The sequence below is a fragment of the Sinohyriopsis cumingii genome, chromosome 1 (assembly GCF_028554795.1).
Source record: "Sinohyriopsis cumingii isolate HCF-2022 chromosome 1, ASM2855479v2, whole genome shotgun sequence".
NCBI lineage: Eukaryota > Metazoa > Mollusca > Bivalvia > Unionida > Unionidae > Sinohyriopsis > Sinohyriopsis cumingii.
The window spans coordinates 101,603,517-101,623,737 of NC_142961.1; the positions used below are offsets into that span (position 1 = coordinate 101,603,517).

A 20,221-nucleotide genomic window follows, 5' to 3' on the forward strand; every position below is an offset into this window, starting at 1 on the left:
GAAGCATAGGTGTACACAGGTTTATCCTGTAGAAACTGATTTTAAGTTATGAAGCAGGCAGCAAATGCACTGAAACTGTTCACAGCTTGGATGGTTACAGTAACACATGATCAAAACTAAACTTGGAAGATACTCATAATCATGTCCCTTTTATATCATCAGGAAATATCCTCTAATTACACGTAATCCAATTTCTTTAAATGCATGTAATCCAATATCCTTCAAATACATGAAATCAAATAGCCTCTAAATCCGTGCAGTTTTATTTAAAAATATTATTAATAAATATCCCTCGCAGTATATGTAATCTAATATCATTCCATAAAAGGTTCAATAAAAGAAGGATTAACTGATCTCTTCATTTCTCCCTGACTTGGGCTCATAACAGACCCTCAATGGGCACCTGGTTGGTCATTTATGTGTCTAATTCCTTGCAAACCAGTTCAGATACCTGATATTACAGGCATAGTCCAACGACATTTGAATTTAAGTAATTTCATGTTTTGTCCCTTACATAGAAAACATTGACCTAACTTGAAAACTTGATGCATGGACAGACACATACATGCTTACGGTTACAAGCAATGCTATTATCACGATGTGGCACAATATTAAGAAAGAGAACAATGCATGCCATGTGGTGATATGGCAAAGAAACTGTTAAATTTAACAAAAGAGATTACTGTATGCAATATTCTTCAAAGGGTTAAAATAACCTCGAATCCAACATATAACAAATAACATTGACCTTGACGATGGGCTAATATCGATGTATACATACCCAAAAAGTAAGTCAGCAGTGAAAAATATGTTGGAACCAATAGTAAATATACCGTGAATTGATGCCAACAGTGGAAACCGTGTTGGAACTAATATCACTGTATATATACACAAGAAAGGAAGTCAACATTGAAAACAATGTTGGAACCGATATGAAAGTAGTCATAAACGGAAAGGAAGTCAGCAGTGTAAACCATGAACGAACCAAGAGAATGCATGCATAAGGAAGGCAACCTTCAAACCTATGCTGGAACACAATTACAATATTAAACATATCCAGAAAGGAGATCGACAGTGAAAACTTTGCAGGAACCAAGAGTATACATGCTCAGAAAGGAAGTTAATTATGAAAACCATGACAGAACCAATATTATAAATAGTCAGAAAAGATTTAAACAGTTTAAACCATGCTGGAACCTAAAGTATACATACCAACTACAAAGGACTTCAACAGCTAAATATATTGGAATAAAAATAAATGCATGCATACTATGAATGGAAGTCATGGTGAAAACCATTTTGGAATAAACAGTATAATTACCAAGAAAGGCAGTCAACAGTGAAAACTATTTTCGAACAAATAGTATCCATACCCAGAAAGTTCGTCAATAGCGAAAACAGATTTGTACTAGTATTATAAATGCACAGAAAGGTAGTTACGGGTAAAAAACATGTTGGGACCAATTGTATAAATTCTGACAAAGGAAGCCGACAGTGAAAAGCATGATGGAACAAGTAGGATGCATACCCAGAAAGGATGTATATAGCAAAAGGTCAGGTTGGTGCCAGTAACCCAGAAAGGAATTCAACAGTTAAAGCCATGTTGTAACCAATAGTATTGACACTCAGAAAGGAAGTTGACAGTGAAAACCATGTTGGAACTAATATCAGTGTATACATACCCATACAGGAAATCAATGGTAAAAACCATGTTACAACCATATGTATACATATCTCAAAAGAAAGTCATCACTGTACTTGGATGGCTTATATGTGTTGGCAGTAGTCACTTTCACTGCCATCTGCATGCATAAGAAGATTGAGCACATTTCTCTTATCAAGATACAATGGACTTCTGTCTTCATGTCCACAGGTTCTAAACAGCCTCAATATCAAATGTCCTTGTAATATATAACCCGGACTCTATGACATAACTTAATCCTGTCTCCACAATATCATACCATGATCTGACTGTATCTATCAAATAAAAAAATCATATTCAATTCATACCTTGGCTCATAGAAATTAACACGTCTCCAGTAATATGGAAGCTTTTATCGTAAACAAATGACAAACAAAAATATATCTTCTGTTTATAAAATCATATACCGATAAGTAAAGGATAAGTACAAAAGGTTTACAAGCTCCTTCACAAATTCTCAAATAAATTGCATACTCTAATCGATGGGAAATACTCGCCTCACTTTCGCATGCGGCGTACTGCTGCCGTAAATAAAATCAGCCAGTCACTGCAGATCATTTGCAAACACATAGCAGCCATTGCCCTCTTCTGGCTGGAGTGTTGTCTTATTAACGGGAATTTGAATGCAAATATAGGTATTAACACCGGAGATGTATATTTCGTTGCTTTTAATTTAGAATAAAATTCTAACACGTTAGTTGTTGCACCTATTTCGAAACATGATTTTAACGCGTTATATATTGGACCTAATTTAGAATACACTTGCAATGCATTTGATGCTGTATCTAATTTAGAATACACTTCCAATGCATTTGATGTTGTACCTAATTTAGAATACACTTCCAATGCATTTGATGTTGTACCTAATTTAGAAAACACTTCTAGCGCGATAAAGCAGTAGTAGCGTACAGGGAACTTATTTCCTTTGATTTATTGTACCTATTATATACTCTTTTTGTCTCTGATTTATTGCTTTTCTATACATTTGATCCGTTTTCAGATTTTGTAATATGAAAGGCATTACGGTGATATTGTCTGAACTATGGCCTTGTTTTCAATGCATATTTTTACCACGAAATGAAATTAAACTTTTTTCAGTTATCAGAATACATTTATATGTGCCATTTTTGGGGGGATGTGCTTCTTGTTTTTAGTAAATCGAAGTATACTCTTTAATTGCTGGGTTACCATTCTCTTAAAATGCAATTCTTGTTTCAGCAGGCTGTCGTCATGTTCCTTGCTTTCGGGTGTTTACAGTCTTAAATTAAATTCCGGTTTATACAGATGAGAGTGATATGAATTGCATGGAAACATAATGAAAACATTTCACTCGGGTGTAACAATTAATAAGTTTGTTGTTACTAAGTGTCATTTGTAGACTGTCAACTTCCACATTAAAATCGATTATATTTCCTCTTGTATCCCTCATTTTTACTGAGTCTTTAAATTCTATATAACTGGAGAAGACTATCGCCATGCCATGACACATGCTTGTAGCAAAGCTAACTAGCATTTATCCCCACTCACTAAAAATATGTTTCAGAGCAATTATTCTAATTTTACGCCATCTAGGCAATTAAAGTTTATAGGCTGCTTGCACTTGTGTTGCTGGACAAAAGTTCTGATATTTGCTCAATCGGTCAAGGATTATGGTCATTGTGACATTAAGACGTATATAATTTCCTCACATTAACTATAGTTCTCCATATTTTTGGTACAAAATTTTGTGGATGACTTTCACTTGAGATTAGTAAGAAAACATTAGAGTTCAGGGATAAACAGTTCAATATTTAGGTCACTGTGACCGAAACGATAACATTAGTTCAACATGATAGACCTAATACCAGATTACGTGGATGCTTTACGCTTGAGATCAGAATGAAACAAGCAGATTTTGGATTGTCAATGTTAAACAAAATGAATCAGTTATCTGCAATGGGATTAGTAAACACGGGGTTGGCAAAAACACGGGGTTGGCATTCACAAGACTTCTAATTTAATTGTTTTCTGTTATTTAGCATGTGTCTTTTAAATTTCCTTTTAGTGTAATAAAAACACTTTCTTGTGCTTATACAGAGAATCACTGGTTTGCTGCTTGTTGCTGCCCCCCCCCCCCCCATTTACACTTGAGGAATTTTCATCTTCATTACTACTTCATAAATACAAACCACTATTTCTTATCGTGTGTGCAGATTACGGGTAGTATTTATGAAACTTTGGCTACAAATGGAAGTGATCACAATATCTGCAATATGTTTCAAGTTTGGAAACGTTCCCATTATTACTTACGCAAGTATTAGCTTTTGACCCCTCTCTGTCCTTACCCAGTATATACGTATGGATTCTGAAATGCTTCGTGATCATTTACATATCTTCATAAAACATACTACCAAACACGATCACTCTCCTTCAGAGTACATATATATCAGGCTGCAAGGAAAACTGTGACGTATAAACGGATGGTCGAACACTAGCAGGTATGACATATCGCAATAATCTGCAAAAGATTAGACACGAGCTAAAACAATAACAAAATAACCAATTCGTAAGTTTAGTTTCTCACTGGAACAACAATGATTGTTACGTAAATAAACATTGGTATACTTCCGATATACGTGCAGCATGCATTCCTCCAGAACCGTAAATTAAAATTACACGTCTGTAGAGAAACATCCTATACAAGTATTTGGATAACTATTAATTTAGTTAAAACGTCGGTCGAACTTTATAAAAGTAAAATTATTCCTTCCTTCCAAACACGATTCTTATGGTTGTAATGCGTACTAAAGTTTATGCTGTTTTGCAAATTCCATAACGTATTGATATGGACACATTTTATTTAAATTAATGGGGCCCTGGGTCTGGATTACTGACACTTCACGTGTGCAGCGTGGGATCCAGTCTCAGGATATTCAACATGTGTATCCTATTTAAATTAATTGGGCCCTGAATACGGATCACTGACACTTCACGTGTGTCAGCGTGGTTTCCAGTCTCAGGATATTCAACACGTGTATCCTATTTAAATTAATGGGGCCCTAAATACAGATCACTGACACTTCACATGTGTCAGCGTGGGTTCCAGTCTCAGGATATTCAACAAGCAATCTTATTTAAATTAATGGGACCCTGGGTCTGGATCACTGACACATCGCCTCTGTCCGCAGGGGTTCGAGTTTCAGGTTATTCAACACGTGTATCTTATTTAAATTAATGGGGCCCTGAATATGGATCACTGTCACTTCACATGTGGAAGCGTGGGTTCCAGTCTCAGGATATTCAACAATCACATCTTATGTAAATTAATGGGACCCTGGGTTTTGGATCACTGACACATCGCCTCTGTCCACGCGGGTTCTAGTTTCAGGTTGTTCAACACGTGCATATTATTAAAATTAATAAGGCCCAGAATATGGAACACTGACATTTCATATCTGTCAGCGTGGGTTCGAATCTCAGGATAATCAACACGTACATCATATTTAAATTATTGGGGCCTTGGGTTTGAATCACAGACACTTCTCATCATTCCGCGTAGGTTCAAGTCAAATGATAAACAACACATATATCTTACTTAATGGTTTGATAACATCTTTACCCTTGAATAAATAATGTACGGCAGCATTTATGATTTCTGACAAATTGAGTAAATTCCTTGGTGTTTAACAGTATAGTATAGTAATATGTGCTGCGGAAATATTTGGCAGTTAACTTTAGGTCTGTTAAACAGAGATGCACAGCGTTCAATTAGAATGGATTACATATACAACATATTAGTTAACAGAGCTGTGCTATATGAATGTACTTCTTAAACAAAAAATAAAATAAAACAACAACAAAATGTATAAAGATGAGAAAAAATACCAAAACCTGTCTTTAGAATTAAAATCATGTACAGATAACAGCTATTTTTATGATTTCTACAAGCTTCTTAAAAGTTCATTTTCTTGAACACTGTGTACTCTCATCAATGAATATTTGTCTCGCTTCCACAGAGGAAATATTGTTGGCGTAAATATAATAAAAAACATAAATAAAAAGTTACAAACTGCGAACCCCCAGCAGTTAGCAAAGGCCTAACATTTGCAAAGCTGATCTATTTCAACCAGACTTCATTGATGGAGGAAGTTTAGTGTAAGCTGAAACTGTTAACCTGGAAGACACGCATCTTGTTCAAATGATTATGTTTAGCACACGATAAGGTAGATAAGATGATGGTTGTGACAAACAGAAATAATTTAACGCTTCAAAAAATGTCATATAAAAATTACATTTGTCGACCATTCTCTACCTGAAAGCTCTAAGACTGTTTTTGTACCTACACCATTGCTAGTAGTTCTAAATAAACTACAACTACTAATACCACTACTGTATGTTGATACCATGTGAATTCTTCATCTTCTATTAAGACTATCACTATTATACCTGCTGTTATAAATCTAACAGCACTTCTACTATAACTACTGATACTATCGTCGTCTTAAACTATCACTACGACTCATACAACTACTGATACTAACTTCGTTTTAAAGTACTAGTACCGTAACTACTGGCTCTAACATCGTCTTAAACTACCACTACGATAATATAACTACTGATACAAACTTCGTCTTAAACTACCACTACGATAATATAACTACTGATACAAACTTCGTCTTAAATTACCACTACGATAATATAACTACTGATACAAACTTCGTCTTAAACTATCACTAAGATAATATAACTACTGATACAAACTTCGTCTTAAACTACCACTACGACTTCTACCACAACTACTAATACTAACTTCGTCTTAACTACCACTACAAATTGGAATAACTATTGATACTAAATTCGTCTTAAACTAACAACACTACGACTACAAATATAGCTATTACTTAAACTTCAACTACTGCTTGCATCAGTAATACCAGTAAACTGTAACTGTGATATGTCATAGTAAATACATACAAATTCCTTTCCCAATCTGTGAAATACCGTGATAAATTTGTAATGATTTTATGGTCACTGGTACAACTCACTGGATATGTTCATTGTGGTGTGGTTAAATCCATGATTGGCATGAATGTACAGTGGTCTCACAGGCATTTGATGTCAAAAGCGTTCTAAAGTAACATGTGCAAGATAATTTATGTGTTGGATTTAGGAACGAATTTTAGACTGTACTTCAAACTCTACTTCAGTACTTCTGAATTATAGACTGAGGTTCAATATAACCGATTGGTTTAACTTTTTGTCTGTATCATGCCATTAAAGACTGAGGTTATACCTAATAGATTGTATCATACTAAAGCATAGCATTTAATGTATCATGCCCAAGCATAACGTTGATTGTATCATGCCCAAGTATAGCATTAATTGTATCATGCTGAATCATATCATTGACAGTATCATGTGTAATCATGTCATTGATTGTATCATGCCTGAGTATAGCATTGACTAATTCATGCCTAAGCAAATCATTAATTGTATCATGTCTAAGCACAGCATTGATTGCATCACGCCGGGGCATAGCACTGACTCTCATGCCTGAGCATAGCATTTGCTGTATAATGCCTAAGCATATCATTGATTGTATCATGCCTAAACATGCCCTTGATTGCATCATGTCCAAGGATAACAATGACTGTATCATGCCTAATCATATCATTAATTGTATCATGCATAGGCATATCATTGATTGTATCATGCCTTAGCATATCACTGGTTTTATCAAGCCCAGGCTTAACACTGATTATAGTATACTGCATCATAACATCAACTTACCATGCCTTAGCGTAGCATACACTGTATTATGCTTTAGCAGAGCACTGACTGCATCACGCCTAAGCAGTTCACTGATTTTATCAAGCCTAAACTTAACAATCAATATATCATACTGAATCATAACATTAACTGTATCATGCCTTAGCATAGCATAAACTGTATCATGCTTTAGCATAGCACTGACTGCATCGTGCCTAAGCATAGCATTGACTGTAATATGCCTGAACAGCATTGACTCTGTCTTGCCTGAGCATAGCATTGACTATCATGCTGAAACATAGGATTGACTGTATCATGCCTAAGCATAGCATTAACTATATCATGCCTAAGCATAGCATTGACTATCCATATCGTTGACTGTATCATGCCTGAGCATAGCATTCATTATATAATGCCTAGCATTGTACTTATTGCAACATGCTGAAATGTAGAAATTATTTCATCATGCTGGACTATAGCATTGACTGTATCATACCTAATAATAAAATTTAATGCAGCATGCATAACCACATCATTGATTGCATCATGCCAGAGTGTAACATTGATTGTACCATTCCTAAGCATGCAAATGATTGTATCATGCTTTAGCATACTATTTAGTGTATCATGAATAAGCATGGCATTGACTGTTTCATGCCCAACGAATGAGAGCCAAGTGCCATTTTTAAAAACATACAGAGGCAACCAACCAAGATTGGTAAGGGCATATATCCGACCTGAAACCTTCAGATTAAGAATCCGACTCTTTACCATCTGAACTACTGATACTCCACTGTCGAATGTCTGAGTATCCTGTGTATCTTTTTACATGACTACATTAGTGTCTGAGTATCCTATGTGTATCTTTTGATATGACTACATTAGTGTCTGAGTATCCTATGTGTATCTTTTTATATGACTACATTAGTGTCTAAATATCCTATGTGTATCTTTTTATATGACTTAATTAGTGTCTGAGTAGCCTATGTTTGTCTTTTTATATGACTGCATTAGTGTCTGAGTATCCTATGTGTATCTTTTTATATGACTACATTAGTGTCTGAGCATCCTAGGTGTATCATTTTATATGACTATATTAGCGTCTGAGTATCCTATGTATATCTTTTTATATGACTACATTAGTGTCTGAGTATCCTAGGTGTATCTTTTTATATGACTACATTATCTACATCGCTGTAAGTTTTAATGATTTTAGAGGAATGTTTCAACTCACAGCATGAATTCATTATCTTCATTACAGTAATATCTGATAGAGGAATGTTTTAAATCATTGCAACAAGTCCAGTGTCTTCATCGCTATATATATATATATATATATATATATATATATATATATATATATATATATATATATAATTTTCACCACTGTAACTTTAAATGCGTAAAGGAATTTTTTTAATTGTTTCATGTTTAACAACGGCAGCTAATGCTAGTTCAATCCTCAACAGTATGACAAATGCCCCGGACTATATGGCTTCATTCAAAAATCATTGGCTCAAACTGCACTGATGAACTTCTAATGTGGACAGGGTACAGTTCTCCACTTGACGTTGAACATTGCCTTGATAATGACCCATTGAACTTTAAAAGTTAGCTTTAACTAGATAATGCCTGTGTTAAGCTTTGAACATGTAGTAACTAATTCCCATGTTAAACTTCATAACATATATGGTACAGACCAAATGTGTCTTGAAAACAATTACTGAATCAAAACGAATTCATATCGTATATTATGTATGAATGTGTATGGGCCAAAGTATATAGATCTTGCATTGGATATGTCATTTCTGATGTACAAGATGCATGTATGTATGCATGAGCATGGGAAAAACTATATGACCCTTGCATGGGATATGTGATCAAATATTCATGATGAACACTGCATATGGATATGAGTATGAACATGGGCACAATTACATGCACCTTGCATTGGATATGCAATTTATGATGTACCAAATATATCTATCTGCTTGTGAAAATGAGGAAAATATATGCATCTTCCATGGGATATGTAATCAAAGATTCATGATGTACTCTGCATATGGGTGTGTGTATGAACATGGGCACAATTACATGCACCTTGCGCTGGATATGCATTTTAATATGTACCAAATGAATGTATCTGCCTATGAAAAAGGGGAAACTATATGCACCTTCCACAGGATATGTAATTTATGTTATATACAATGTATGTATGTGCGTATGAACATGGATAAAACTATATGCATCTTGCATCATTTAATTTATGGTAATTGCATTGTGTATGTAATTTACGATTTTCAAATGTACAGATGTATGCATGAACATGGACCCAATTATATGCCCACTTCATGGAGTATGCGATGTATATATATATATATATGTGTGTGTGTGTGTGTGTGTGTGTGTGCATGTTTACAACACCAGCAAAACTATATGCATCTTTCTTTTTTGTGGCATTTTGTTATACACAATGTATGGATGTGTATATGAACATGGGTAAAACTACATGCCCATTTTATGGGATTTGTGATTTATGATGTAAACAATGCATGGATATGTGCATGGACCTTGGCAACATATTATATTCCTCTCTTGGGATATTTGGAGGCATAAAAATATAGTTTGATAAAACTTAAATTAGATAATTTGTCACGGAGCAAAATTGTTATTGCGGAAACAAACAATAAGCAAATGATCATTGGGTGTATATCCATCAATGAAAAACACTTAAAAGAGTCCATCCACAGCTGTCCGTCCAAGGAGACACTAATAATAGTCCATCTGCAGCTGTCTATCCAAGGGGACACTAATAACTGTCCATCCATGGCTGTCTATCCAAAGGAGACATAGTTCATTCACAGCTGTCTATCCAAGGAGACAATAATAACAGTTCATTCACAGCTGTCTATCAAAGGAGACAGGAATAACTGTCCATCCACGGATGTCTATCCAAGGAGGAACTAATAACAGTTCATTCACAGCTGTATATCCATGGGGACACTAATAACTGTCCATCCATGGCTGTCTATCCAAAGAAGACACTAATAACAGTTTATTCACATATGTCTACCCAAGTAGACACTAATAACAGTTCATTCACAGCTATTTATCCAAGGAGACACTGATAACAGTTATTCACAGCTGTCTATCCAGAGAGACACCAATAAATGTCCATCCACAGCTCCCTATCCAAGGAAACACTAATAACTGTCCATCCACAGCTGTCTATCCAAGAAGAAAACCAACGAGCTAAATTTCACATTTACCTTTCGTCACTTCTGATTTTAATGATATGGATGTATTCAATGTAATTCAGAATGATGTAGTAATCGATATAAATCATGGTGACATGGACATATTCAATTTAATTCAAAATTATATAATAATCCACAGATATCATTGTGATATATGACAAGTGTTCATAGAATACACAAGGTATGGTGATATACGACAAGTGTCCATATAATATACAAGGTATGGTGATATAAGACCTGTGTTCATATAATACACAAGGTATGGTGATATATGACAAGTGTTCATAGAATACACAAGGTATGGTGATATAAGACATGTGTTCATAGAATACACAAGGTATGGTGATATATGACAAGTGTTCATAGAATACACAAGGTATGGTGATATAAGACATGTGTTCATAGAATACACAAGGTATGGTGATATATGACAATTGTTCATAGAATACACAAGGTATGGTGATACATGACAAGTGTTCATAGAATACACAAGGTATAGTGGCATATGAAAAGAGTTTATCATATTACATACAAAATGAAATATGTTGATACATGAATTCCTATATAAATTTTTCAAAATCAGCAAGTCTAACTAAGGTATATTATACATCCCAGCATTTTCAAATTTGCTATTTCCATGTTGTTAATTCACACTGATATAATCACTTTTACTTATTCAATTCAAATGCACATATAACTATGTTCTCCTAAAGGGATTTGTTACAGAATAATATATATATATATATATATATATATATATATATATATATATATTCACTGTTATTAATCATATAAGTTATTGTAAACCAAATATTATGACTGTCACACTTTCAGCAAGTATGGTTAACATTTGGCAATATCTATATACACAAGGCATGGAGCACACAATATAAACCTACCCTTTTCTGAAGAATATATTGGGAGAAAAGTACAGTATCGTGAATGGCATTTTATATGCCAGCCTCGTGTTTAATCGTCTTTTATGCTGATCAGACTTGGTAGACTTTGGAGGTTATTGACAACTGGATCTCAGTGACCTAGATTCTCAGTCAATGTATGCAGTATCAAACTAAAGGTACTGTGCAGAAACATTACCTTTTTATTATGCCTGAAATGACTATGATCCCTGATCACTAAGCTGCCTTGTTATTAACCAATGTGCAAGCTATTCACACCTTCAAAAAATTATTCTGTAAAATCCAATTTCCTCTGAGATAAGAAAATGACCTTGTACTTTCATCATTTGACTACCAGGTTAATAGTCTCTCCTGTGCCCTAAATCAAAGCCAGCCACACACTTTTGGTTAAGGGATTTGCCCTAGAACTGAAGTTGTTATGCACAAATATTTTTCCATCCGCCACAGTAATCTTGACCACCAATAATTTGATCCAAAACTCAATAAATTCTTTTCTTACACAACATGGAAGTCTTCCACAAACTGTGGTGAAGGTACATGATGGAGAACTTAAATGATTGTGCATAACCCTTTTTTCTTTGTCCAAAATGACCGTGATGAATGACCTCATGACCATAAAATCAACACACTTCTTTCTTATTATAACTGCATTTTATTCACAAAGTTTGGTCTGGATCAGTGATACATTTAGTCTGTAAATGCCGCTGTGCAGAAACCAATCTTTTTTATAGTTTCATTAACTATAACCTTCGACCTCAAAGTCAGTATCTCGTTCCTGACCCCAATACAAAATCCAGATGTCATTTGGTTTTTCTTCAATCCTGATTACTCTCATGTTTGGTCATGAAATGTTGTTGTCCTTATTCCAAAGTGTAAGGTATCCGCAACGTTTGGTAGCGTTATGTGCTGTAGAACTGAATGTATCATGTGGAAAAAAGGTTAAGAGATGTACATTATCGTAGCATTATATGCTTAAAGGCAGGTGAGTACAACTTTAGCCCTTGCTTAAACATAAATTAAAGTATAAATCAATGAGCTGTCAAAAGACAACATTCTGCTAATCATGGTTCGAACTCTGCACACATGTTCAGATTAAAAAATCAACAAGGAATAATAGCATTAATACCATATTAACCAATAATAGAAGGTAAAATGTCAAGCTAAAAATGAAAAGTCCCAATTTGCCAGTGTCGACACTGCATTATTAACTTGACTTTCAAACCTCGATTATTGCTTATATGTGACTGACAGGAAACAACTATCCACAATGCTAAAGAGAACATACTATACTCATGTTGATGAACAGATGCTTACTTTAACAATAACTATATGTATCATTCCATCCCTAACAGTATCATCCACCAAACTCTATACTTACTGACATTTATGTGTGTGTGTGTGTGTGTGATTTGGATTTTTAATGTAGCTTTAACAATGTTTAAGTCATCGCTATGATGTCTGCAGTGTGGCAGTTTATAGTGATGTCTAGCAATGGGGCATCATGCCGCAGACATGTAGCATGATGTACCACCCAGTCATATTAACCTGACACCAGGCCAACCAGTCCTAACACTAACCTCTTAATGATGAGCGCCAAGCGAGGCAACTGTTAGTACCACATTTGTATGTATTTGGTATGACTCGGCCAGGGCTCTAACCACTAGGCCACTAGGAGTGGTTTACTGACATTTGTAACTTGCCAGCTGTAACTCAATACATGCTGGAATGTTATCTATTTATACCTGCTGACATTTTTAATTTACCAGCTGGTATCATTTAAACCCTATAGCTGCTGACATGTTTAATTTGCTAGCTGTTATCCATTTACACTCTATACCTGCAGATATGTTTAACTTGCTACCTGTTATCCAGTTTTAAATTACTAAGATGCTAGTAAACATGGCAGTAAGTAAAAAGTAGTCTCATATATCAATTCTTACCAGAATTCCATTCATAATGTATTTATTTACTTATCTTGCCACCATATATCAAATCATTGTTTCCAGAAAATTAATTTTTTCATATATTTATCTGAACCATTTCTCTACTAATATAATTTCTTCAATTAACAGAAGTCCCCTTACTTGACTAAAAAATAATTGCGATTTTACACTGATTGCCATTTTCCCACTACCAGTAATGTATTTGCCATTTTCCCATCGATATAATTACATTTTCCCATTAATATAATTGCCTATAAAGGCAACTAAGACAGCTGCAGAAATGGGTTATGCAGCACATGTTGATCTTTTCTTCTTTTTAAAGTAATGATGTGTAAATAGAACTTGCATGATCCTAATATGTAATATTGTGGAGAATTTGTTTGAAATCTAGAAATTACTTGATATGAATACATCATGATATGGTAAAACAAAACTGTTCAAACATTTCTTACATGCTATCAATATAAAGCACAAACAATAATTAAAATATTGATTCACGTCATTTTGTAAGTAATTGTTACATACTTCCTTGAAATATATAATATACATTATAAAATTGAATAGTAATGAGAAATACTGGCTTCGTAATGCCTTGAAATATATAACATACATTATAATGTTGAAAATTAATGAGAAATACTGGTGCATACTGTCTTGAATATGTATCATACATTATACTGATAAATAGTAATGCGAAATACTAATTGCAAAACAAATGTCACTAAATACACAACCGTTTCCACCAGGTGTATGTATATCTACCAGTACTGTGTGTAGTCTATTAGATAAAAACTACATAACCGTTTCCACCAGATATATGTATATATACTGTATGCAGTCTATTAAATGAAAAGTACACAGCCATTTCCACCAGGCATATGTATATATACAGTATACAGTCTATTAAATGAAAAGTAAACAGCTGTTTCCACCAGGTATATGTATATATACTGTATGCAGTATATTAAATGAAAATTACACAGCTGTTTCCACCGAGTGTTATGTATATATACTGCATGCAGTCTAATAAATGAAAAGTAAACAGCTGTTTCCACCGGGTGTATGTATATATAATGTATGCAGTCTAATAAATGAAAAGTAAACAGCTGTTTCCACTGGGAGTATGTATATTTACTGCATGCAGTCTAATAAATGAAAAGTACACAGCTGTTTCCACCGGGTGTATGTATATTTACTGTATGCAGTCTAATAAATGAAAGGTAACCATCTGTTTCCACCGGGTGTATGCATATGTTTTGTTTGCAGTTAGTAAATGTAAAATTACACAGCCGTTTCCACCAGGTGTTTGTATATATACTGTATGCAGTCCAATAAATGAAAAGTACATAGTCGTTTCCACCGGGTGTATGCATATGTTTTGTTTGCAGTGTATTAAATGAAAAGTACACAGCCGTTTCCACCAGGTGCTTGTATATATATATATATATATATATATATATATATATATATATATACTGTATGCAGTCTATTAAATGAAAAGTACACAGCCGTTTCCACCGGTATATGTATATTTACTGTATGCAGTCTATATAATCTGTGGTTGAATTGTACGCGTATCCAAACTGATAGGCAGCCGATTACGTCCATCTAACCAATGTTGAGGAATATTGTCAACCACATCATTATCTGGAACTGTCCAGGTCGTGTTTGCTTCCCACCTAAACAAAACAAGAAAGATGAGAGGACAGTACATTTTACATCATGTGCCTGTATACCCACCCACCTACTTATCTATCCACCTAATCACCTATTTAATGTTAGAGTCAATTAGTCCATCTAATCCATGCAAACACATTTCTATACTGCAGTTCCATTCATGCGCAAACTGTACAATCCACACACCTACTCCACCAATCCATGCAAAAAACATGTTTACTGCAGTTCCATACATCAGAAAATTGTAAAGTCTTCACACCCACACCTCCACGTAGACAAACACAAGTCAATAAGTATTGTTTGTATTTTTTAGATGAGCCCCAGTAGGTTTTTTTGCACTGAGGCAATTGTAAGAAAGCATTTTTCACAATGACACACCAAAGTAACTGACCAGGCCTGTTTCAATAGTAGGCCTGGACCCTTATCCATTTGATTACGGCCTGATCCAATAGTAGGGCTGCACCCTCATCCATTCAATTGTAAGTCCAGCATGCCAACCACTGAGCCACTGCATTTATGGTCATTCTGGTTAATATATTACCTAGGTGGACACCATGGGTTTATCTGTACATTATCAAGGTGATGTATCACAAAGGAATGTCATCTGATATGTTGTATCTGGTTGGTTGATTGTGGATTTTATGGCACAGCAGGACTGTAAGGCCAAATAGCACCACAAGAAGATTTAATGATAAAACAGTATGCATCAGAAAGATATCTTACCAACAAGCAATTGAGGTAAAAAAAACACAACAAAACAATGGTATGGTGATAATAGTTGAAGGTTCCAGATCAACAGGGGATATAAATGATGTATATTAACAGTAACTGGATAATACAATATATATATATATATATGTAAGAGTAATTAACAGTACAAATGTTGGTTCTAAATGCTTAAAATAAATAGGATTGCACACACACTATATCTTAGAATACCTGATCACTTCCTTCAAGAAATTTAAACACATGTCACACTTACTTTATCAAGAAGTTTCGTCATGTGTTGAACATTGTAATAATGATCACATGTAGGTTGGAGACAAAAGGAGTCTACCATAAGGTGCTTTACAGTGAATGGAACATTGCAACAAACACACTCAAACTGCTCTTAGCCCTTTTTATGTGTAGGAATTGCTGGGGCAATGGAAATAAAGCCCTTTGCTGATGAAAAATACCAAAATGACTTGTAGGATTTTGATCTGCATCATCTGGCTGTGAGTCATTGAACAAGACCAATGACCCCTCTAAATTAAATGTATGACCTTCTACCCATCAGATTCAGTAGGTTTTCTCAAATAAACATCACGCAAGTCATCCATAAACTTTTGTGAAGCAGAAAGTCAAGAAGTGAGATATCCTTAATTTTGTCCGAGTGACTTGATTTGGGACCTTTTGACCTCAAGATCAACTGCCTTGTTTCTTCCATTAAGAACAAATTACATGTAGAGTCTGGTGAAAGTAATTGTAATGGAGAACTGAGGTCATCATGAGAAACAGGACAAGTAATGGACAGACCGAATCACTGCACCACATTCTTTGTCATTAATACAAGGTATCAAAAGTACATACACATACATATAACACAGACATGGTAGATAACATAACTTCAGATTATCCATCAATACAATCATGGACATTGACATACTGGATCACATCACTCTAGCTTGTCCATCAACACAGTAATCCAAGGTATATACCTATGGACACAGATCTATTGAATCACATCACTCTAGACTGTCCATCAACACAGTAATCCAATGTACATAAATATGGACACAGAGCCTTTGAATCACATCACTCTAGCTTGTCCATCAACACAGTAATCAAAGGGATATACCTATGGACACAGATCTATTGAATCACATCACTCTAGATTGTCCATCAACACAGTAATCCAATGTACATACACATGGACACAGAGCTATTAAATCACATCACTCTAGCTTGTCAATCAATACAGTTATCCAAGGTATATACATATGGACACATATCTATTGATTCACATCACTCCAGCTTGACAATTAATGCAGTAATCCAAGGTATATACACATGCACATAACACGTACATATTAGACCACAACACTTCCACTTCTCTACTTGACCTATAATAAAATCAATGCCAAGAAAACTGATCAGGGTTAAAATAAATGTATGTGTACATCTAAAATCCACACCTTAAATGACGTAGGAGAAATTTTCTTTATACTTTGTTCAAACCTGTAGATAACAGCCATATTTTCACAAATTCTACTCATCTCACAATGTTTGCTATCCTGCCAACACTGATGCATTACAAAAGGAAATGATTCGTAAGTTAACAGTTTTGAACAATTTAGGTTTTTCCCAGACTTGTTGCTTGAATGTAAGTACAAAAACTTTGAAATTATAGCGTAATTCCATTAGCACTTACTACACTGTTAGCATATTAGGCTCCATTTGACAATGTATATTCATTTTACTACACCATGTGGGATATGTAAACTTGTGGTCTTGAAATCTAACATCTGTTACATGCAATGTCAATTTATCTTAGTAGACCTAATATGGGGTATGTCAATGTATGGTCTTGAATCTAACATACATTATATACAATGTCAATTTATCTTAATATACCTAATATGGGATATGGCAACCTATGATCTTGAAAGCTGACATATGTTATATACAATGTCAATTTATCTTAGTACACCTAATATAAGGTATGTCAACATATGGTCTTGAAAGCTGACATATGTTATATACAATGTCAATTTATCTTAGTACACCTAATATGGGGAATGACAACATATGGTCCTGAAAGCTGACATGTGACTAATGCCATCATGAGGTTGTGGGTAATGTAGACTAAATGCCAAAACTATTGTCAAGGACAGGTATGTAGTAAGGATGAAGGGAGACAACACTATATGAATTAGTATGTACTTATTTTACAGATTTATGTCATTGTTATATTGGGAAAAGCATTAGTCTTCTAATAATGTGCTAGGTTCCTCTTGAACATCTTGGAGATGAACAAGATTAATATTTACACGCCGTAATTAGCTTTTGAATTTATATATACATCTGCAGTTATTGTACAGGATTTAGCTGTCACACTCTTTTGTGCTTTATGGCAAAATTGTAGAGTTATTCTTTGAAATTAGGATCTATATATGCTCAAGAGTACAGCAGACAATCAGGTACTTCTAACAAAAACTTAACACAAATGTTCTATGTATGCTATATCTGTATTAAGAATCACACTGATTGATACCACTGAGACAACCTTCTGGAAAATGACTGGTAATTAACAATAGATACTGATACCACTGAGATAAGCATAAGGAAATTAACTGGTAATCAACAATAGATACTGATACCACTGAGATAAGGATAAGGCAAATAACTGGTAATTAACAACTGATACTGATAAGACTGAGACAACCATCAGGCAAATAACGGTAATTAACCATTGATATAGATATCACTGAGACAATAATCAGGCAGATATTTATCAAATTTTACTTTTACTTGGCACCACATAGCCACTGTAGTGCTGATGTAATGTACAAAACTATCATATAAACCTTTAATGCTAAAGTTTTAAACATAATAATACAAATAACAACACTTGATTAGCTTTGAGTAAAATCCAATTATTCTCAAGTTTTATAGCCAAATTTCAAAAGCTGAATCGGGAAGTCTGCCTGCTGTCAATCAGAGATGATGCCAGACAATTTCTACTGAGGGGCGGTCTCCCATACCCTACCCCAAATGTTAAGCGTGGATTATGTAAATAATGCATAGCGACAGCTGATGGGGAACACTGTTATTAGAAGGTATATGAATTCATAATGTACAATAATTATTAAATGAGTGTGTATCACCTCTTGGACTATAATAAATACCTCAGTTTTATCAGATGGTAAATGTTCTTTATTTCTGATCACTCCTCCTCAAAAAGCCTTTGCAAACTGAAATAGTTAATGAATACCATTTTAAAGTGAGTATGGTCTTTAGAAAATACATAAGTTACCCTCATCTGTATACTTCATACATGTACATGATGCAAAGATATGCATAATAAATACATATTGGACACAATTGCATATTAAATACATGTATATAGAACATACAGTTACATGTTATATAGATATGCACAAGGCTGTTGCAAATTTGCATATGATCAAATGCTGCCCTGTGCAAGTATCACCGTCAGTACCACCCACCCTAAGAAAAACAGTAACTACAAACTATTTATGTTTTAAAGTAGTTATATTTATGGGAATAATAAATTGTAAAGTATTAATATTTATGGGAATAATATATTGTAAAGTATTAATATTCATGGGAATAATACATTGTAAAGTATTAATATTTATGGGAATAATACATTGTAAAGTATTAATATTTATGGGAATAATAAATTGTAAAGTATTAATATTTATGGGAATAATACATTGTAAAGTATTAATATTTATGGGAATAATACATTGTAAAGTATTAATATTTATGGGAATAATACATTGTAAAGTATTAATATTTATGGGAATAATACATTGTAAAGTATTAATATTCATGGGAATAATACATTGTAAAGTATTAATATTCATGGGAATAATACATTGTAAAGTATTAATATTTATGAGAATACTAATTTGTTGCTCCAAATAGTGTTCTGTACTAACCAATCTTTGTGATGGCCATTTACATGCATATTAATTACAATTATATGTTACATCATTGTGCATATTGCATACACATGCACAGAGGTATGGCAAATCCGTTACCATGATTAAAACACATATTTAGACAAATAATAAGCCAGGGAACTTCCAGTTTTATTCTGTCTTTTGTACTATGGGGGGGCACTTATTTCAAGTATAATCTGTGTATCATTTCGATGAAGTAAATATCCTCATCTACAATTAAACCAGATATTTATCTTGACTATACGTGATGTCTAATGTTGACAAAAGTTTGTTAGGACTCAAA

The 20,221-nt window shown here is 34.1% G+C and overlaps 1 long non-coding RNA gene across 1 annotated transcript; it reads right to left on the minus strand.

The window, feature by feature from the left end:
- Window positions 1-10,798: 10,798 nt before the first annotated feature.
- LOC149807449 (uncharacterized) lies at window positions 10,799-19,520 on the minus strand. Its single transcript, XR_016422652.1, has 2 exons — window positions 19,135-19,520; window positions 10,799-15,246 (listed from the first exon to the last, which is right to left on the minus strand). It is a non-coding gene; the product is annotated as an uncharacterized LOC149807449 (long non-coding RNA).
- Window positions 19,521-20,221: the final 701 nt, after the last annotated feature.